Source organism: Leptopilina boulardi, unplaced genomic scaffold (assembly GCF_019393585.1).
Source record: "Leptopilina boulardi isolate dan_hultmark-lab unplaced genomic scaffold, ZJU_Lbou_2.1 LbouV2_342, whole genome shotgun sequence".
NCBI lineage: Eukaryota > Metazoa > Arthropoda > Insecta > Hymenoptera > Figitidae > Leptopilina > Leptopilina boulardi.
Window position 1 is genome coordinate 1,145,816 of NW_026137910.1, and position 23,456 is coordinate 1,169,271.

Genomic DNA, 23,456 nt, shown 5'->3' on the forward strand with positions numbered 1-23,456 from the left:
TTTCATACAAACTCAACTTGCTACAGTCATAAAGTGTATAATACAAATAATGAACTTATTATCTGTAATGAACCTCCTGTTAAAATTAATCTCAAAGAAACTGTTCAAACTGGTCTGTCAAGTTCAAATTCACCTACTAATATGGAAATGGGGGAAGCTTGCAGAATGGAAACTCATGATATTTCAACCCCTCAGTTTGATCAATTAATGTCAGCTATTGTAACCTGTACTAATGCAGTAAAATCAATGCGTTCTGAACAAAGTGTTTTAAACTCTGAATTGGCTGACATTAAATCAAAGGTGGAGTGTCTTCCTAGTCTTCGGAAAATGATGAGTGAAAATACTGAGCAGTTGAATAACATTTCTCAACGCACTCATGATTTGGATATTAAAGTTTCCCAGATTTCAAAAGATAGTGTTGTTCTTCACGAGCAGATAAACTCCATTAGTGATGAACAAAGAAGGATGGACCAGCGCTTAACTAGAGCTGAAATTAGGCAGTGTGATAATTTGATGGTTGTTGCTGGTTTGCCGGAAATTGAAGGAGAAAATCTTAATCAGCTTGTCTGTGTGATAGCTTCTGTATTGAAGGTCAGCATTGATGCATCTGACATTGTATCAAGCAATAGAATCCAATCTAGTGGCTCTATTGCTTCCAGTTCGGTGGATTCCATGAAGAGACATAGAAGCATTTTAGTTTGTTTTTCTTCGAGTAGATTTAAAGTTGAATTTATTTCTTCTATGAAGTCTAAGAAATCTCTCTTCTCTTCGGAAATAAGTCCAAATTTGCAGAAATCACGAGTGTATATTAATGCATATCTCCCGTCTAATTTTTACTCTCTTCTTAAACAAACAAGAAGCAAAGCTAAGTTGTTCAATTATAAGTACGTGTGGCATAAGGAGGGAACTATATTCGTGAGACGACAGGATAAGGATGAAATAATCAGGATCAACTCTTTAAATGATCTGGAAATGTTAAAGGAATGACGGCCATTGTTATGTATGCAGCCATCTACATCTGTAAATGTACATGCGGCTGTTTCTGCTGATCCTGGTTGTATATCTTCCTCATTTTTAGAAATGTGTCATATTAATATTAATTCACTTAGGGCAAATATTGATCTTCTGCGTAGTCATCTTTCAATGCATACGTATGATGTGGTGGCATTAAGTGAAACATGGTTAACTGATAAAATTAGTAATGACATGGTTGATATTAATGACTTTAATTTAGTCAGAAGGGACAGATATGGTAAAAGGGGAGGAGGGGTTGCAATATATGTTAAGAGTCACCTTCATTTGAGAATTTTATTTTCATCCTCTGAACTTTTTGATAATAAACCAGAATTTATCATAGTTGAGATTTCTAGTCGTCATGTTAAGCCTTTACTTTTTGCTGTTGTTTACCGTAGACCTGGTGGAGAAAGTCTGGATGATTTTGAGTATCATTTTAAAAAATTTTTTAATCTGTATGATAATGTTGTAATATGTGGTGATTTTAACTATAATCTTAATGGGATATCAATTGAGTCAAATTATATCAGAGATTTTTTTGAGTCATTTAATTTATTTATTGTGCCTTACGATTCAACTCACCATACGACTAATTCTGAATCTTGGATTGATTTGTGTGTGGTAGATGATAAAGATAAATTGATTGCTGTATCTCAATCCCATGTACCTTTTGTAGCGGGACATGAGCTTATTTCAATATCTTATAAATGGACATTTAAACAAACAACATGTTCTGCTAAAACTTTTCGAAACATTTCTGGGATTGATGATACTTCTTTCTTGTCAACTCTTAATTCTGTAAACTGGTCCAATCTTTATCTTTCTCATTCTATTGATTTTAAGCAGTCTTTTATTTGTAATGCTATCATTAAGGCACTTGATGAACATGCTCCACTACGCACCTGTGTAATGCGACGGAATGTATGTCCTTGGATGAATGATGACATTCGAGATATGATACGGCAAAGAGATTCTGTTTTTAGAGCTTGGAAGAGAGTTGGTACTGATTCATTGCGAAATAAGTTTAAAACACTTAGAAATATTGTTAAATTTTCAATTAGAAAAGCGCGTGATGAGTACAATGCCGGTAGGCTGAGATTAATTACTGATTCGGGTAGACTTTGGAGTGAGCTTAGACGCATTGGCCTTGCAAAGAGAAAAATGGATGATTCTCCACTTAATTTTGATGTTAATTTAATTAATGATTACTTTATATCTGTTTGTGGAAATTCGTCTTTTAATATTAAGCCTTTGTTTCTTTCAAACTTTTTTTGTGATGATGAGTTTGATGACACTCTTTTTTTCTTTAAGGATATATGTCCATCTATGTTAATGAAAGCTCTAAGAAGTATTAAAACAGAGGCACAGGGATTTGATGGTTTATCCATAAGTGCTGTCATGAAAGCCATGCCGGTGTTGTTTCCTTACGTGCTTGATCTTTTTAATTTATCTTTGCAAACATCAACCTTTCCTGATGAATGGAAGAGAGTTCTTATCAAGCCGGTTTCTAAAGTAAGTGTGCCGCAACAGCCTGCGGATTACCGTCCGATAGCTTTACTTAGTTGCTTGTCAAAGGTCCTTGAAAAAATTGTTTATTTTCAGTTTATTGAGTTTATTGAATTTAATAATATCCTGAGTCCTTATCAGTCTGGCTATAGAAAGGGCTTTAGTACTCAAACTCTTTTAATAAAAGTAAATGATGATATATGTAAAGCAATTGATGAGCGAAAAGTAACTATAATTGTTTTCTTTGATTTTAGTAAAGCTTTTGATATGGTTCCTCATACCATTTTGCTAACGAAACTTAAATCTATTGGATTATCGTGCTCTGTTTTAAAATGGTTTACTTCATATCTCTCAGGTAGGATGCAGGCTGTTGTTGGAGCTAAAGGAGAAATTTCTGAGTGGGCTGATATTGGAACTGGAGTTCCTCAGGGATCAGTGCTAGGACCACTTTTATTTTTATTATTCACAAATGAATTAAGTAGTGTCCTCAAATATTGTAAGCATATGTACTTTGTGGATGATTTGCAGATTTATATGCATTCTAGTCTGAAAGACTTAAAACATAATTTATCATTACTAAAGGAAGATGTTCAGTCTGTATTAAATTGGGCTGAGACCAATATTCTTAAAATAAATCTTAACAAGACCTATTCTATGATATTTGGATCTACTTGGTACATAAATAATGTCAATGAATGTAATTACCCCCCGATTGAGATTGATAACATTACTATTCCTTTTGTTGATTCTGTTAGAAACTTGGGTGTTATCTATAGACCAACTCTTTCTTGGGACAAGCAAGTTGGTAAAATTTGTAAAAACACTTATGCTAGTTTATCGCAATTTAAAGCAAATAGAAATGCCCTCACTACAGAAATAAAAATAAAGATTGTAACGTCCTTAATCTTTCCTCATTTCGATTACTGCTGTGCTGTCTACAATGATTTAACTGATGAATTAAATTATAAACTAGAAAAGCTACTCAATTCTTGTATTCGATTTATTTTCAACTTAAGTATGGATGTACATGTAACGCCATATCGTCGAAAACTTGGATGGCTGAGTGTTCGTAAAAGACGGCACTGGTTTATTGGATGTTTAACACATGTCATTTTAAATACTAAAAAACCTTTATATCTTTATGAAAAATTTACTTTCAGGGATGAAATTACTTCTCGAGCGTTGAGGTGTCCTAATATTCTCAGGGCTCCTCCTTGTAAAACTGAACAATATAAAAACTCTTTTATAATTACTGCGACATCTCTGTGGAACTCTCTTCCCAGCTCTATAATTTCAATTAAATGTACGTCGACTTTTAAAATCAAATTGCATAATTATTTGTTTGCGCGTGATGATTAGAAATTTTTTCAAATTTATATACATATTTTATAATTTGCTATTGCGATAAATTTATTCAAAGTATGTTGCGAATGATATTATCTTTTATTTATAATTGTTATTATTTTTGTTTTTCTTATTTTCTGTATATTTGATTGTTGTTCTCATGGTTTTCCTGGGACAAAATAAAGAAATTCTAATTCTAATTCTAATTCTAAAAAATCAAAGTCAGCTTTTGTTAAGGCATTCATAAAGAATAATTAGAAATTTTAGTTTGAATTTTTAGTTCATTTTTATTCAAATGCGAGACAAAATACTGAAACAGTAAATCTTTGATTTTCAATCTTTCATGCATTAAGCGACAAATTGGAGTATGGCTTTGACAATTGTCGAAAAAAAAAATTGGCAATACTCAGAACCTGTTGCAGGTGAGCTGAGGTTAAAATATTGGGGTCGAACTTAATTTTAAATCTGTAAATTAAGCTGCAATATCTGCTGTTTACATTTAGCCCTTGTTTACATTTTCCCCAAATGACCCTACAAATAAATTTTATTTTATTGATATTTCAGTGCAAAATTGTGCCAAAGATATTAGAAAAATAATACCTAAATTGTTTAAATTTTGTTCATCATTTCATTGAGTTATTTGGAACAATAAAGCGTTATTTTTTGCAATTTGAGTTCATTCCTTTTTTAAATCCATGAAGATTTACAATTTGTAAACAATAAGTAAAGATAAACATGAAAAAATAAGAATAAAAAACATTACAAATGTTATTTTACGTTTTTACCAATAATGCGTTTCGATTTTCAAAAAGTGTCCAACCCTGACTGAAAAGTCCAACCCTGACTAGATTTTTTTTTTTTTAAATGTTTATAACTTTTTTTAATTTTGGACCAATCAATTTACGGTCCACAGCAAAAGTGTTCCTCTTTTGTAGATCTTTCCACCCATATACCACAATTGACTGAATTTATCTAAACAAAATATTTATAAACAAAAAGGAATCATATGTGAAGTGACAAAAGTAAAAGTGCCAACATTGTAACACAAAAACTATGAATAATGGCGCTATGTTTAAATTTATTGTTATCGGGATTATTTTAAGTTCAATTTTTTTCTATAATATAAAGGATTGCTATATTATATATTTCTTTATTTAGAATATAAAATTACAATCAGTAATAATTAATAATTAAAAAATAAAATTTTTAAATAAAGTACTTTTTAATTATGTATAGATAAATGAGTAATAATATTGAAAATATTCCAGAATTCTCCATTAATGATGAATTATTATACACGATTACATATATACGCAGAATTATTATTATTATTATTATTATTATCACTAATATACAAATATACAAATTATTAACATTTGAGATGCGCATCTATATTATGATCATCATCATCAGGAAAATGATGTATTTCATATTCAAATCCTTTTGTCAAGTTGATCATCAATTCAAATAATTTTAGTATAGCCAGAGACAGAAAAGCTATATCAAGAGTCTCGAGCGTTCATATTGTATTTAGTTAGTAGTGTTTTCATTATACGAAAAGCCAAAAAAAAAAAAAAAGTGACAACATTAAAAGGGCATTCAAGTACAGAATGAAAAAGAAAATAGTTTTTGCTCATTTTGCTTCATATGTAGTCGATGGGAAATTTTATTTTCTGTATAAATATAACTATATATATATATATATATATATATATATATATCGTTCGGCGATTTAAACACAATATCCTTCATCAGTCATATCCCCAGAGAATATTGACGCACATAAATCGTTCTTTTCAACTTCAATTACCCATGGGTAATATAAGTGTTTTTGAAAGTTTATTTTTAAAGTACAACTTCAAAACAGGTGGTCGCAATTTATATATACGTACATAAACTTAGCGAAACAACTTCAAAAACCAAAAGTCTTATATAGACCAAAATTTGCCGCTTTTTAGTCGCTAATTAGTTGTGAAAAAAAAAATTTTGTCGCTCTTCAAATTTTTTTTAAAATAGGGTGCTTTGCTAAGTTTACATAAAGTTAGCGAAGCACCCATTCTAACTCCGTTGTTTACAAAGATTCACAAAATTCTTCTTGACAGAAATTTGCCGTTTTTTTGCCGTAACAAGACCAAATAATTCATTTTCCAAATACCCAAAAAATTAATTAAAAAAATTTAAAAAAAAATTTATTAAAAAATTTTTTTTAAATTTAAAAATAAAATTAAGAAAAAAATTTTTATACGAACTGTAAATGAATGTAAATTAAACAACTGCAGATGAATCACATAAGTACAGTAAAAAAAATGTAATTCATATAGAAAAAAGAAAAACTTATTTGTTAAATTTTACATTAAACTAAATTAAATTATTTCATAAGAATTTAAAATCTATGCAAGAGAAAATACGTAATCATAAATTATAAAAAAAAATTAATCAACTACTCATACGAAGAACTACTCAAGCAAAAAAAAATGTTCTTAAAAAAAATTAATTTCATTACCTCATTTCACTTACATATAACTAACTACAAAAATTTCATTAAAAATGTTAATTGTTATTAAAAATCAATTTTTTACTTCATTTTTGAAGTTAACTTTTTTAAAACAGTATTTATCAATTTTAATTTGTCACGACAAAATCGAAACCAAATAAAATGATCTTAATAGTCAAAGCGACAAATTCCCCAAGTAAAATTTGAATTAAAAAAGTTAATTGATATTAAAAATCACATTTTCAATTTCGTTTTCGACTTAAAATTTGTTTAATCAATATTTATCAATTTTAATTTGTCACGACAAAATCGAAACCTACTTGAATACACTTAATAGTCAAAGCGACAAATTCCCCAAGTAAAATTTTCATTAAGAAAAATTAATTGTTATTAAAAATCACATTTACAATTTCGTTATCGACTTAAAATTTGTTTAATCAATATTTATCAATTCTAATTTGTCACGACAAAATCGAAACCTACTTGAATACACTTAATAGTCAAAGCGACAAATTCCCCAAGTAAAATTTTCATTAAAAAATATTAATTGTTAATAAAAATCACATTTTCAATTTCGTTTTCGACTTAAAATTTGTTTAATCAATATTTATCAATTCTAATTTGTCACGACAAAATCGAAACATAATTGAATACACTTAAAAGTCAAAGCGACAAATTTCCCAAGTAAAATTTTCATTAAAAAATATTAATTGTTAATAAAAATCACATTTTCAATTTCGTTTTCGACTTAAAATTTGTTTAATCAATATTTATCAATTCTAATTTATCACGACAAAATCGAAACCGACTTGAATACACTTAATAGTCAAAGCGACAAATTCCCCAATTAAAATTTTCATTAAAAAATATTAATTGTTATTAAAAATCACATTTTCAATTTCGTTTTCGACTCAAAATATGTTTAATCAATATTGATCAGGTTTAATTTGTCACGACAAAATCGAAACCTACTTGAATACACCTTATAGTCAAAGCGATAAATTCCCCAATTAAAATTTTCATTAAAAAATATTAATTGTCATTAAAAATCACAATTTCAATTTCGTTTTCGATTCAAAATATGTTTAATCATTATTGATCAGGTTTAATTTGTCACGACAAAATCGAAACATAATTGAATACACTTAAAAGTCAAAGCGACAAATTCCCCAAGTAAAATTTTCATTAAAAAATATTAATTGTTAATAAAAATCACATTTTCAATTTCGTTTTCGACTTAAAATTTGTTTAATCAATATTTATCAATTCTAATTTGTCACGACAAAATCGAAACATAATTGAATACACTTAAAAGTCAAAGCGACAAATTTCCCAAGTAAAATTTTCATTAAAAAATATTAATTGTTATTAAAAATCACATTTTCAATTTCGTTTTCGACTCAAAATATGTTTAATCAATATTCTGCCGTACGAAGTAAAAACTTAGTTAACTCATATTTTGGCGAAAAATGAGTTTTTGGTATCAATGGATTCGTAATAAAAAAACGCGTCTGATGGTATTATTAAAAAATTTTTATTTAATTATTTATTGCAAAAAAATAATTATAAAAAATTGTCGAAAACCCAGAAAATGAAGAAATACTACATAAAAAGTATGCTAACTCGAGTTAAGGAGTCCGAAAGTCGCAGCTCGAGCATGATATAAGAAACAAAAACTCAGTCAACTCGAGTTGAGTATTTTTGCTGTCAAAAACGTAGTCGAATTTCATGCATAGTTTCGAAACGAAAACCTTAACTCGAGTTAAGTGAGTATTTATTTCGAAAAGTGGCGTGAGCTAGACCCTGTGTTTCGAAAGCAAACTCCTCAACTCAACATCGTTTAACTTCGGTTTCTCGTCGGGTTGGTTCGGAATCTCGCGTGCTATGATCATGCCGGTTTGTTATTCTTGCAAATAATGCACCGGCTTTTTAGAAAAAGTTTACTTTAGAAAAAAATAAATAAGTGAATAAGTGAAAAAAAAAACGAAAAAAATACAAAATTTTCTTTGATTTTTTTTACTTTTAAAAAGTTTAATTAATAGTTTTTTACTGTTGATTATTATATAAAGACTGTTGTAGTAATTATAAACAGCTGTTGTAAGTTATTTGAATATTATAAGCAAATATAATCAATGTTTTTCCACTAATAACGCCGTTTTTTCATACAATCCTTCTACACATTTTTAATTGTAATAAATTTTATACTGAAACATGTTGATTAAAATTTAAGTTTTAAAAAAATATTAATAAATAATAAAATAATAAAAAAATATATAAATTAAAAATAATAAAAATAATCTTTGTTAATCACAATCAGAATAAAATTTAACTCAAAAACAAATTTTTTATAATGTGTATTTATTCCCCCACCTCGCGTGCTAGCTTGAGTTAGGTGAGTTTTTACTTCTGAGCGGCGGCTCGAACTCGCCTACCTTTTCGGAAAGCACTCCTTAACTCGAGTTAACTAAGTTTTGCTTGTGTAAAAAAACACTTATCTCAATTATTTAATATAATTTGTTTAAATAATCAATTTTTGACAACGGATTTAGAAAGAACTCTATTTATTTACCTAGAAAGTGAAGTTAGATTAAAGAATTATTTATATTATATTAGGTTTTTTAAGACAAACAGTCTTTCATCATTTTCTCGGTTTCACGAAAATATGAGTTAAGTAAGTTTTTATTTCGTACGGCAGTATTGATCAGGTTTAATTTGTCACGACAAAATCGAAACCTACTTGAATACACCTTATAGTCAAAGCGATAAATTCCCCAATTAAAATTTTCATTAAAAAATATTAATTGTCATTAAAAATCACAATTTCAATTTCGTTTTCGATTCAAAATATGTTTAATCATTATTGATCAGGTTTAATTTGTCACGACAAAATCGAAACATAATTGAATACACTTAAAAGTCAAAGCGACAAATTCCCCAAGTAAAATTTTCATTAAAAAATATTAATTGTTAATAAAAATCACATTTTCAATTTCGTTTTCGACTTAAAATTTGTTTAATCAATATTTATCAATTCTAATTTGTCACGACAAAATCGAAACCTACTTGTATACACTTAATAGTCAAAGCGACAAATTCCTTAATTAAAATTTTCATAAAAAAAAATTTTAATTGTTATTAAAAATCACATTTTCAATTTCGTGTTCGACTAAAAAATTTTTTAATCACTATTTATCAATTTTAATTTGTCACGACAAAATCGAAACCTAATTGAATACACCTTATAGTCAAAGCGACAAATTCCCCAATTAAAATTTTCATTAATAAATATTAATTGTTATTAAAAATCACATTTTCAATTTCGTTTTCGACTCAAAATATGTTTAATCAATATTGATCATGTTTAATTTGTCACGACAAAATCGAAACCTACTTGAATACACTTCCCAGACAGCACATAACATTGCGGCAATGGTTTGGCAATATTGCTGGGCATGTTTCGCAATATTGCCATGTAACATTACAGCAATGTTGCCACAACATTAAAATGTCCCACCCTGCTCAATATTGCACAGTAATCTTGCCACAAGCTTATGTCAAGGTTGCACCACAAGCTTGCAGCAATGTTGCACGGTTACATTGCTGCAAGATTGCTCGGCAAGTTTGCATCGTAAGCTTGCTGTAAGATTCATGTAATGTCGAATAGTAAGCTAGCTGCAAACTTAATGCTACAGAAAATTCTCGCCGTAGGCACTTTTCTTAAATTTATTGTCAGTTTTTTGGCTATATAATATTTGAACGACACTTCAAAAAAGAAAATATCCATAATTTAAATTTTATTTTACTTAATTGTTCAATTAAAAAAAATTAAAGATAGTATAAAAAATGGAATTAAAACATTTAAATCTAGCTATTTTTTAATGGAAGAAAAAATTATTTTTATGGCCTACGGCGAGAATTTTCTGTAGCATCAAGTTTGCAGCTAGCTTACTATTCGACCTTACATCAATCTTACGATGCAAACTTGCCGAGCAATCTTGCGGCAATGTTACCGTGCAACATTGCTGCAAGCTTGTGGTGCAACCTTGCCATAACCTTGTGGCAAGCTTACTGTGAAATATTGAGCAAGGTGAGACATTTTAATGTTGTGGCAACATTGCTGTAATGTTACAAGGCAATATTGCGAAACTTGCCCAGCAATATTGCCGCAACATTGCCGCAATGTTATGAGCTGTCTGGGTTAAAAGTCTAAGCGACAAATTCCCCAAGTAAAATTTTCATTAAAAAATAATAATTGTTATTTTTTTTTTAATGAAAATTTTACTTGGGGAATTTGTCGGTTAGACTTTTAAGTGTATTCAAGTAGGTTTCGATTTTGTCGTGACAAATTAAACCTGATCAATATTGATTAAACATATTTGGAGTCGAAAACGAAATTGAAAATGTGATTTTTAATAACAATTAATATTTTTTAATGAAAATTTTAATTGGGGAATTTGTCGCTTTGACTATAAGGTGTATTCAAGTAGGTTTCGATTTTGTCGTGATAAATTAGAATTGATAAATATTGATTAAACAAATTTTAAGTCGAAAACGAAATTGAAAATGTGATTTTTATTAACAATTAATATTTTTTAATGAAAATTTTACTTGGGGAATTTGTCGCTTTGACTATTAAGTGTATTCAAGTAGGTTTCGATTTTGTCGTGACAAATTAGAATTGATAAATATTGATTAAACAAATTTTAAGTCGATAACGAAATTGTAAATGTGATTTTTAATAACAATTAATTTTTCTTAATGAAAATTTTACTTGGGGAATTTGTCGCTTTGACTATTAAGTGTATTCAAGTAGGTTTCGATTTTGTCGTGACAAATTAAACCTGATCAATATTGATTAAACATATTTTGAGTCGAAAACGAAATTGAAAATGTGATTTTTAATAACAATTAATATTTTTTAATGAAAATTTTAATTGGGGAATTTGTCGCTTTGACTATTAAGTGTATTCAAGTCGGTTTCGATTTTGTCGTGATAAATTAGAATTGATAAATATTGATTAAACAAATTTTAAGTCGAAAACGAAATTGAAAATGTGATTTTTATTAACAATTAATATTTTTTAATGAAAATTTTACTTGGGGAATTTGTCGCTTTGACTTTTAAGTGTATTCAATTATGTTTCGATTTTGTCGTGACAAATTAAACCTGATCAATAATGATTAAACATATTTTGAGTCGAAAACGAAATTGAAAATGTGGTTTTTAATAACAATTAATATTTTTTAATGAAAATTTTAATTGGGGAATTTGTCGCTTTGACTATAAGGTGTATTCAATTAGGTTTCGATTTTGTCGTGACAAATTAAAATTGATAAATAGTGATTAAAAAATTTTTTAGTCGAACACGAAATTGAAAATGTGATTTTTAATAACAATTAATATTTTTTAATGAAAATTTTAATTGGGAATTTGTCGCTTTGACTATTAAGTGTATTCAAGTCGGTTTCGATTTTGTCGTGATAAATTAGAATTGATAAATATTGATTAAACAAATTTTAAGTCGATAACGAAATTGTAAATGTGATTTTTAATAACAATTAATTTTTCTTAATGAAAATTTTACTTGGGGAATTTGTCGCTTTGACTATTAAGTGTATTCAAGTAGGTTTCGATTTTGTCGTGACAAATTAAAATTGATAAATATTGATTAAACAAATTTTAAGTCGAAAACGAAATTGAAAATGTGATTTTTAATATCAATTAACTTTTTTAATTCAAATTTTACTTGGGGAATTTGTCGCTTTGACTATTAAGATCATTTTATTTGGTTTCGATTTTGTCGTGACAAATTAAAATTGATAAATACTGTTTTAAAAAAGTTAACGTCAAAAATGAAGTAAAAAATTGATTTTTAATAACAATTAACATTTTTAAGGAAATTTTTGTAGTTAGTTATATGTAAGTGAAATGAGGTAATGAAATTAATTTTTTTTAAGAACATTTTTTTTTGCTTGAGTAGTTCTTCGTATGAGTAGTTGATTAATTTTTTTTTATAATTTATGATTACGTATTTTCTCTTGCATAGATTTTAAATTCTTATGAAATAATTTAATTTAGTTTAATGTAAAATTTAACAAATAAGTTTTTCTTTTTTCTATATGAATTACATTTTTTTTACTGTACTTATGTGATTCATCTGCAGTTGTTTAATTTACATTCATTTACAGTTCGTATAAAAATTTTTTTCTTAATTTTATTTTTAAATTTAAAAAAAATTTTTTAATAAATTTTTTTTTAAATTTTTTTAATTAATTTTTTGGGTATTTGGAAAATGAATTATTTGGTCTTGTTACGGCAAAAAAACGGCAAATTTCTGTCAAGAAGAATTTTGTGAATCTTTGTAAACAACGGAGTTAGAATGGGTGCTTCGCTAACTTTATGTAAACTTAGCAAAGCACCCTATTTTAAAAAAAATTTGAAGAGCGACAAAATTTTTTTTTTCACAACTAATTAGCGACTAAAAAGCGGCAAATTTTGGTCTATATAAGACTTTTGGTTTTTGAAGTTGTTTCGCTAAGTTTATGTACGTATTTATATATAGGTATATATATATATTCAGACAGTTTTTGTATATTTTAGAAATAAAAATCAACTTGAAAAGTTTCAACTATATATTGAAAAGCCAAAATTTAATTTACAAAGTTTAAAATGACGAATCCAATATGGCGACTGTTATTTTACAAATAATGTCCAATTCATATAAAGTTTGCTATTATTTTTGAGGTTATCGAGATCGATGATTATACGAATCTAACATTAAATTTTGAAATACCTTAAAATTGAAAATAAATCCAAAATGATGAACAATTTTTTAATATTATTATTATTATTATTATACTGTGCTCGAATAGAGAACCTTTTTTTTTTAACAAACTTGACAGTTATGAGGTAAATTTAATTATTGATGAATTCAATAGCGGCAGTTTTTTTTCAAAGTTAGGTCAAATTTTCAAAATATTCGACATTTCACATTCTTTTTTTTTAGTCTTTTATACAAAAAATCCTTTTATCCTAATCAGTTTAGAAAAATACAAAATACGATATAATTCAAAATTTATCGTATTCATTTGAAATACGTTACACGGTGGTTTTTCAGAGTCTCTGATTGCGGATTTGAAGTCATTTTTAAAAAATTCAAAATGGCGGACGAAAAAATTAAAAATTAATCAGAAGTGCTTGAAACTTGTTATTTGGGGGGTTTTTTGGGCTAGCTGATTACGAATTTGATGTCAGTTTTTTAAAATTCAATGTTTCAAGTGAATCAGATGATTTTTTTTTAAATTGTCTGCCATATTAGATCCACCATTTTGAATTTTAAAGAATTGACATTCAATTCATAATCAGCGACCCCAAGAACCCCACAATAATAAGTATCAAGCAATTCCGATTAATTTTTTATTTTTTCGTTCGCCATATATTGGATGCGTCATTTTGAATTTTTGATAATTTATTTCAAAATCTATTGTCGTTTTTTTTTGTCATTGTTATAAAATTTCTTAGGCAATAATTGTAACAATTGTATTATACAGTTTATCATTTCCATGTCTGTAATATAAAATAAATCGGAAAGAAAAAGAATTTAAAAAGAAAAATTCTGCTTATTATTTTTATTGATAGCTTTAAGAAATGAAGATATAAAGTTATATCTATATATAAGAAAGTTAAGATTTTGTATTAAAAGAACCATTTAAAGCTTCACTTCAATTATTTTTCTTGTTAACCTTTTTTTTTTTCTCCCGCCTATATAAAGCGAACGTTGAATCATCTAAGAAAACGAATTTCCTTTTATTGACGCTCTGCTTAATAACGAGCGAGGTTAACGTTCTTTATGGTTTTAGCACGCGATTGAGCAAGAGGAGATTTAAAGACGGAGACCATTTCAAAAAGAATGCGATACGTCATAAATAACTATATATATACAGAGATGATTTTTGTATTTTTTTTTTCTTTTATGAGACACTTGATCTACGTTATTTAAATGTCATTTTATATCAAATTTTATCCTAATAACAATTTATTATTTATTTATTATATAATTATACTTAAAATTATTATTTATAATTTATAACAATTAGGGTCAGTTGGAGTAAATGGGAATAAAATTTCTATTTTTCACAAATTACGTAAGTTTCCTCCTTTAAAGGGTAATATTTGCGAGTTTATATTTTTTTAAATTGTTATTTACATTCCCAGGATTAATTTTATGCATCAGAAGAAAGTTTAGATAAGCTTTAAACGCATGAAAATTACTGTCCCCATTTACCCCAAGATTTAGAAAATTTGGGGTAAATGGAGACAGTATAGTTTCTAAGAAAGGTTTAAGCAAAAAGTTTCCTTAAGGGTATGTGGACAAAGGACGTTTTTTTGTGGTTTGAAACTTTATCTGAAATAAAAAATGATTTCGGCTTAAAATTTTGGAAAAATGATTTTGTTTGGAAAATATAATAGAGAATAGCATTGAGAATTGCGCTGTTTTCGGTTTGAAGCACAATTTTACGTTTAAGTATTAAAAGTAAAAGTTTGGAAATTCTAATTTTTTTAAACGAAAGTTGAAGTCAACATGGCGGGGGTACGTCGCGTGAGTGTATCAGGAACCAGCGCCAATTCGAGTTAGTGGCCGCTCAAAGAACTAACAAAAACTACCAAAGTGTTTTTGTCTCACATGGCCTTAAATAAGAATGGTGCTAAATTAATATTTGCGGTTAAATTAGAATTTTTTTTAAATAAAAATTTGTTTAAAAAAATTTTTTTTTTAAACAAAATTTTTTACAAATAAAAATTTCGTTCAGCGGAAAAAATTATTAATAAAATACATTAGTTTGAGTCTATTTTGAAAATAGATTCATTTATAAAATTGAGATTCGAATGCAAGTGACATTAAAATTTAAGCACAAAACACTCGAGAAAATCTGCATTCAACATTTTCAACATCAAATTGAAATACAAGAGATCGAAGAATCTTCCTTCGGAAATGTAAATTAAATTGGTACGCGAGGAAATCTATTAAGTTTCAATGAAGATCGACCTTTCTTAATGCATCGCGATAGAAGAAAACAATAAAGAGAAAAAGAAAAGGAGGGAGAGGGGAAAATAGCATGTAGAAAAAAAAGGGAGTGAAAAAATAATGATAAACAAGAATAAAAAAAAAAAGAATCCTCTCACAATGCTCTTATATTGAGTCTATAATGAAGTTTTCTCACAAAGAATATAAAATAAAAGACTATATTGAGAAAAAAAAAAGTTTTCCACAATTTTTTTTTTTCAAAAGACTCTAAAAGTAAACTCTTAATACAAGAAAATCTATTTTTACTTTTGTCGAGGAATTATTTCATCATCAGGATAAATTAATTCTTGCGTCTGATATATAATATTAATTTCAATCATGTTTTAACTCTATCTTTTGTTTATTAATTATAATTGATATTTCAAAAAAAAAAAAAAAAAAATGAACAGACCTTATTTATAAAGTTTTTAACATTTTTGCAAAGTATAAACTTTTATATATCCATGAGACAATACATTTATGAAATGCTATACTTCTTAAAGAAAGATTTCAAAACTTTTAAACTTACTCGATATATTGCTTTTTTGTGATTTCTACTCAATATATATACTTCAATTTATCCTGAAACGAACAATGAAATATTAATATAAATTTATTTTCTCTGTGTTTTACAAATTTATTTTTAAATATTTTTTAAGCATAGTCGGATATTCAATATATTTTAAATAAATTAATGTATTCATATATTATTAAATCTCTTTTCTCAAAATCGGCTTTTTTATCAATTAAAAACATTTTTTTTTATAAACTTTAAAATGTGTTTTTTCAATACAAAAAAATATGAAAATGTCCTTTTTTTGTTTTCGAGATAATAAAAATTTAATAAAAAAATAAAAATCCGATTTTGAGAAAAAGTGAAAAATATTTTCCATTTTCAAAAAAAGAGTTACATTTTTTTAAAACTTTGTTACACCATTCAAAAGAGCATGAAAAAAACTTTCAAAGACAAAAAATTCAAATTTTTTAAAACCTTGTTGTTAAATAGCTTAACGACTTTTCAAAAATTCAGTGTTCACACTTTACTAAAAACTTTAACCCCCTCCCCTCACTAAAGTTTTTGAAAAAAATCTAACAATACTTCGTGGTTAAAATTCTCATCACTAGGACAAAATATAGAACAATTTTCATCCCGATAGGAAAAAAAATTTTTTTCAGTTAGATCGCTTCAGAAATTTTACCCCATATATTGGGGCATTCCATGTAAAATTTTCATTCAAAAAAATTTTTTTTGACTTGAATATTTTTTCACAAAATCTTTATGAAAAATAAAAAATTATTTTTTTATTTCTTCATTTGATAAAAATTATGGAAGTTATGATTTTTTTTTAAATATTACTTCGTCAGAAGCAGAGTATTTTTGAAACACGTTTTTCTCTGTCCTACTAACAGATAAAAAAAAGTACTCTGTTTCTGATGATTTAGAAAAATAATAACTTGCATAATTTTTATCAAATAAACGAAATAAAAAAAGTAGGTATTTTCTTATTTTTCATAAAGATTTGGAAAAAAATTTCCTAGTGAAAAAAATTTTTTGAATGAAATTCCCACATGGTGTGCCCCATATATTATTAATGATTAAATTTTAAAAATTTCCAATGCAAAATGGTGGACATAGATTTTTTTTCAAATATTGATTAGTTGAAATAAAAATTAATTAAGTACAAATTCCTCAGCGTGTAATCTCACTGAGAGATTTCTTTTGTTTGTTAGCCGTCGATTGTTTCGTCGGTTACTCGACTCGTACCGCGTTGAGATAGACATGTGAAAGCATATTATTCTTGTTTTTTTTCTTTTTGCTTTTTGAAAGATTCTTTTTTTCCTTAAGAATGAAGATCTTCAAAGCTAAAAACCTTTATATTCACTGAAAAAAATTTATTTGATTCAAATAATCAGTTACTTGACTATTATCAAATAACTATTTACTTGAACCAAATAATTTATATTTCAATTAAGGTATTTCTCCGGCAAATCGATTTTCGCTAGAATTTTTTTAAACTCTGGGAAAATGTTCCTTTTTATGTACTTTATAAGTGGTAAAAAACCCAGTACTCCTTGCCATGCAAAAAACTAAGAAATCTGGGTTCAAAATTGCACCAGTTAACATAGAATTTCTAATCTGAACATGCAAAACTCATACATTTTATTGAATTATTTAAAAAGTTATCGATAGATTTTTTTTAAAAACGAGTATATTGTAGAATAGAATTAATAGAATAAGATAAAAAAAAAAGTTTTAGTAGGGGTACACATTATAATTTTTTAATTACAACGTTTTTAAGTAGAAAAGTTAAGTTATCTATTGATTTTTCAAGAGAGTCAAGTATGTATATTACTCGCTTGAGAAAGAGAGAGAAAACACGACAGTGAAGTGAGCTGTTGATTAGTATAAACTAGTCGTAAGGAACTGAGCACCACTGGAGCCGGAGATATACCTTAAATAAATTGTATATTTAGACCAATAATTTTTTTATTTGAAACAAAATACCATTAAAGAAGGATGGAGACCTTAACATAACCTTAAAACTAAAAGAAATGGTATTTAACGCAAACAAAAATTTAATAAAAATTAATTTTAAATAATTTTAGAAGATTTAAATTTATATTTTTTGTAAAAAAAAAAACACTTTTTTCTTTCAAAACAGACAAAAATCGCAATTTTTAACCAATTTTTATAAACAATAGCTTATTTTACTCAGTAAAATATTCTCTACAATCGTAAATTTTTTTCAGTAATATAGGTATTTAATATAAATAAATATTTATTTGATAATATTAAAAGTAAACGATTTTCTTTAATTTCACACAGTTTGTAAGTTTTATTTTAATAATGGAAATTATTTGATCCAGTAGAACGTTCGAAATATGACGTATCTTTATAAATATTTGACACCTACTTCACCCTGCTATTCTCAATATTCTAGTTCCCCGCCATGTATATTGAAAAAAGCTACCACTCCCTGCAAAGTGGGACAATACGGGTGTTCCAGTGAATAAGATTTTGACATGATTCTTAACCAAAAATATAACTTTAAGTTAAAAGTTTATTCTATGTTTAATAAATTTACTTTATTTTTATTAATATCATATTTTTTACCCGAAACATTTTTTTTTAAATCTATAAGAAAAATAAGAAAATACATATTTTTTTATTTGATAAAAATGAAGGAAGTTATGATTTTTTTGAAATTTAACATCATCAAAGGCAGTGTATTTTTAAAACATTTTTTTATCTATTGCACTAATGAATAAAAAATTATACTGTATATGAAATTTGTTCACTTTTTCTCAAATTTTTTTAATATGTGCTCAAAAATAACGTACCTATAATGGAAGCAAGAAAAAAGTTGAAATTAAATTTAAAAAGTGAGTTTTCTCAAAGAGAGACACTTTCGATTTTTAATTTTTTTTTTGCACTGCAATCTCTGATAACTGAAGAATTTTTTCTCCTATCTGTAAAAGTGGTACTTTTAGTTTTTAAATTACTGTTTACAATTTTTAAGCTAGACGCAACGATTTATAGCATGTATTTTTGAAAATTAAAAAAAAACAAATGAATGATAATGAAAAAAGGTTATATTTTTGTAATAGAATAACTGCTTGAAATTTTGTGAGCAGTACTAATAAAACTAAAAATAGTAATTTAGAAACTAAAAACTAACACTTTTGCAGATAAGAAAAAAAATTCTTCAGTCATTAGAGATTGCAGTGCAAAAAAAAAAATTAAAAATCGAAAGTGTCCATCTTTAAGAAAAGTCACTTTTTAAATTTAAATTCAACTTTTTTGTTCAACATAGTATGGTTGAACTAAAAATATCGTTTTATCACCAATTTTTTTTTGTGCAAAGTAATATTTTTAGTCAATGAAAATTATATGTATTACAATTATATGTATTACAATATTCCTTTACATTATATAGCTATTAAAATATAATAGAATAATTTTCTATAAATTAGTATTCTATTGTATCAAGAAATTGGAAAATAATATATTCCGTTTATATGTATTGAAACATGATGACGGCAGGTGTTCCCAGCAAATTGTATATACATAATATGCGAGGACGCGTATCATAATGTCATAATATTGCGGTGTAGATCGTTTCAGAGAGAATTAGTCTCGAGAAGCTGCACATAATCGTTTCTCGACTGTACGAATACTTCTATATATACGTCTCATATACTAAGTAAATCAATAAATGTTTTTTTTTGTATTTGTACAATACGAAAAATTTTAATTTTTAAGAATTTTTATGAAATATCAGGTATATATAAATAAAAGAAACACTTTCAGTACACTTTTAAAAAATAAATATTTATAAAACTTTAATGACACTGCTACGATAATAGACCAGCCGAACAATAAACACATGACATAAATGATCGGATAAGCATAACGCGGAAGAGGTCCACGACTGACGCCACATTTTCGAGAACAGCGCGTGCGCAATTCTGCGTGCCAGCGATTTAGTACGGAGAACCAAACTGTTTAGTTCGTAGACATGAAACCTTCAAAAATATTTTTTGGTAGAGCAAACTAAATTTTTCGATTGATTGTCACTTTCTTTTCTGTTGTGCCAACCATACTTTAGTAAGGCCAACTAAAAATGCTTAACTAAATTATTTTCTTATTATTACGATATTATTTTTCTCAGTGTATATATATATATGTATTTATAAAAGCATAATTTTTTTGTCATTTTTTTCTAGAGAGTGCCTCATATATATAATGATCGAGCATTTCAATCACATCTGATGCAGTTTAGGTTGTTTGGCACTTGTCATGTATAATAATTTCGAAATTTAAAAGAAAATTCGATATACAATGCATAAAAATTTATGTTATTTAATTCTCCACTCACAGACTAAGAAAATTTACTGAAACCATATTGGCATGCACTCAACCTAAAAATAAAGCAGGAAAAACATTATTCCAGTTTCGGAAGAACGAAAATGAGAAAACATTTCATCCGTCCATTTCACTACCCCCTTATTTTATCAACATCATGTACAGTTAACCATTCGAGCGGCAGTAAAGATAGAATCTTGGCTTCTGCAGTTACTTTTTGACATAGTATTTTACGACCCTCCTTCTATCAAACACACACATATATATATATATATATATATATATATATATATTTAATGTACAATTTATATTTGTGCACATATATTGTATATAATTATATAATCTAGATATTAAATAATCCATATATAATATTATCTTAATTATCTCATTTAAATAGTATATTATATTTTCTAAATAATATTATCTAATATCGCCTTGTCGGGCATATGTGGAAATCTGTCAGTACCCCTTTAGGTTCATATTTCAATATCTGCACAGAATATAATATACTGAAATAAAATAAAAACAAAATGAAAAAATAGTATCTATATGAAATAGAAAATTTGTTCTTCTATTTATAAACAATAAAACAACAAATAATAACTAATATATCTCAAATAGGAAAATTGTTGATATAAGATAAAAAAAATAGTGACTTGTTCGTTATATATAGAGGGTTAAACATTGAAAAGATCGGAATACTTTATTTCAATTTTTCGAATATCGGCAATTTTATATTTTCCCGTCACGTGCCATATAATAAGCATTTTCCTATCGATATTTTATGCTCCAAATCCTTTCCTATATGGACAAAATCGAGAGATAAAAGATATTTCACACATATAACTTTGGTTCGACAATGAATATGCGTCCCTTTTTATGTATATAGATATCTATTTCCATTCTTATTTATATATATATATATTGTATACACCAGCAATGGCTGTTAGCACTTTTATCAAATAATAATAATAATAAATTTCAATGCTTTTTGCATATACATGTGTTAATTGGTTTTTATCAATAAATATGACGTCACTTTTTTCAATGTATCTCACCATTTATCACAAAAAATTATTATCATTATTTACGTAAAGCGACAGGAATTTTCGAACAAACAAAATTTGTACATATATAAAGTCTCTAAATTTTCATCTTTACTTGTCAATATTTAAAAAATATATATATATTTTCGGGGACGCATGATTATGTTCTAAAAATCATTAGTCATAATTTAAATTTTATCGAATTTTATTTGTCCTAATTAGTTTTGAGCCGAATTTTAATTTGTTCGAAATAGCATTTGGCATAATTTTCATCAATTCGATTTTCTATATTGCAGAATTTTTATATAACCGAAAATTCACTCCACAGAATTTTTATTTCTTCGAATTTTTATTTGTCAGAATTTTTATTTGCTCGAATTTTCATTTTAAATAATAGGCATTTTAAAGAATTTTTATTAGGTAGAATTTCATTGAACAGAATTTTTATTCAGATGAATTTTCATTTGTTCGAATTATTATTTGATATAATTTCCATATAATCAATTTTTTATACTACAGAATTTTTACTTAACCGAAAAATCATTTGTCAGAATTTCTAATTGATAGAATTTACATTTGTCCGAATTATCAAATGGCCGAACAAACAATCGACAGAAAGATTTCGGCGCGATTTTTAAAATCAACCAATAACAATTTTATGAATAATTTTTGATTGGTTGATTTTAAAAATCGCGCCGAAATCTTTCTGTCGATTGTTTGTTCGGCCATTTGAAAATTCGGACAAATGTAAATTCTATCAATTAGAAATTCTGACAAATGATTTTTCGGTTAAGTAAAAATTCTGTAGTATGAAAAATTGATTATATGGAAATTATATCAAATAATAATTCGAACAAATGAAAATTCATCTGAATAAAAATTCTGTTCAATGAAATTCTACCTAATAAAAATTCTTTAAAATGCCTATTATTTAAAATGAAAATTCGAGCAAATAAAAATTCTGACAAATAAAAATTCGAAGAAATAAAAATTCTGTGAGTTGAATTTTCCGTTATATAAAAATTCTGCAATATAGAAAATCGGATTGATAAAAATTATGCCAAATGCTATTTCGAACAAATTAAAATTCGGCTCAAAACTAATTAGGACAAATAAAATTCGATAAAATGTAAATTATGACTAATGATTTTTAGAACATAATCATGCGTCCCTATTTTCGTCATTTTCTAAAAATTACATGAAAGATAAATTATAAGGTTAGGGTAAATGTCCCAATTACTGTGATGTACAACCCAAGACCGACTTTAATGATAAAATAATAAAAGTGTAAATGAAATAATGATTTAATTATTTTTGTTAAATCACTATTAGTGTCTATTAAAATAGAAACGATACTTTAAACTTGAAGAAATAACAAATATATTATTAAAAATATTAACTTTTTTAAAAATGGCATATGCTGGTATTACTGCAAGTTTGCATATGAATTACTGCGAATGGTGTGCACCAATTACTGCGCTAAAAGTGTTGATTTAGAGGTTAGGTTGACTGGATGGGCCACAGTAATAGCAGCATGAGAAAAATATACGCATGCTCTAATTACTGTGATAGGTTCAATTGTAACTTGAATAAATAATTTGATAATAGTCGAAATATGCATCATTAGTGGATATAATATCAAATATCATTTGGAATAAGTTTTAAAGTCATTTTGAAACAGTTTTATGTTCTCAATTACTAAGTTTTACTAATTTTATAAAAATCACAGTAATTGCCGCATCAGCAGTAATTCATACACTTACCCTATTATAAAATTATACACAGTCATAGAAAAAAATAAAAAAGTTCTAATCTGGGGGTCTGACTGTGTTTACTATATATTTTTGCGGTCCCTGAATCCGAATCCGAGGACCATTTAAAGGATGTCATTGTCCCCACAAGTCAACTACCGCACCCTGCTCTATTAAAAATTTAGTAACTTTTATAGTAACTTTTAATTTTAGCAAAAAAGTCACTAAATTTTTACTAGAGCAGGGTGTGGTAGTTGACGAGAATTAGGACAAATGGCGAGTGAGCACAATGCGGCATCCTTCCCTTTTGCATTTTTTGAGGTTATGGCAGAATTCTGAAGTGAGTAGGTTAAATGGGCCTCGGGTTTA

General features: G+C 26.8%; 1 protein-coding gene across 3 annotated transcripts in view; it reads left to right on the forward strand.

Moving 5' to 3' along the window:
- Positions 1 to 23,456, forward strand: part of LOC127285965 (ras-related protein Rap-1) — a 126,118-nt gene that overhangs the window by 85,846 nt on the left and 16,816 nt on the right. The gene's annotated exons all lie outside the window — the stretch shown is intronic.